Below are 871 nucleotides of genomic sequence, written 5' to 3'. Positions count from 1 at the left end.
CCGGAAGCGAATCGGCACGCGACGAATCGGCGCCTCGCTCCACTCTCACCGCTCTCCACTCGCAGTCGTTACCTTCTCCACTCGCAGTCGTTACCTTCTCCACTCGCAGTCGTTACCTTCTCCACTCGCAGTCGCTCTCCACTAGCAGTGGTTAGTCGCTCTCCACTCGCACCGCGCTCCACTCACAGTCGTTACCTTCTCCATTCTCTCCTCTCTCCACTCGCAGTCGTTACCTTCTCTATTCTCTCCTCTCTCCACTCACAGTCGTTACCTTCTATCTCTAACCCCTCTATCCTCACAGTCGTTACCTTCTCCATTCTCTCCTCTCACCCCTCGCAGTCGTTACCTTCTCCATTCTCTCCTGTCCACTCGCAGTCGTTACCTTCTCCATTCTCTCCTGTCCACTCACAGTCGTTACCTTCTGCATTCTCTCCTGTCCACTCACAGTCGTTACCTTCTCCATTCTCTCTCCTCTCCACTCGCAGTCGTTACCTTCTCCATTCTCTCCTCTTTCCACTCACAGTCGTTACCTTCTCCATTCTCTCTCTTCTCCACTCACAGTCGTTACCTTCTCCATTCTCTCCTCTTTCCACTCACAGTCGTTACCTTCTCCATTCTCTGTCCTCTCCACTCGCAGTCGTTACCTTCTCCATTCTCTCTCCTCTCCACTCGCAGTCGTTACCTTCTCCATTCTCTCCTCTTTCCACTCACAGTCGTTACCTTCTCCATTCTCTCTCCTCTCCACTCGCAGTCGTTACCTTCTCCATTCTCTCTCCTCTTTCCACTCACAGTCGTTACCTTCTCCATTCTCTCCTCTCCACTCACAGTCGTTACCTTCTCCATTCTCTCCTCTCCACTCGCAGTCGTTACC

Source organism: Lampetra fluviatilis, chromosome 15 (assembly GCF_964198595.1).
Source record: "Lampetra fluviatilis chromosome 15, kcLamFluv1.1, whole genome shotgun sequence".
NCBI classification, from domain to species: domain Eukaryota; kingdom Metazoa; phylum Chordata; class Hyperoartia; order Petromyzontiformes; family Petromyzontidae; genus Lampetra; species Lampetra fluviatilis.
Note: the sequence above shows the minus strand (reverse complement) of the source record.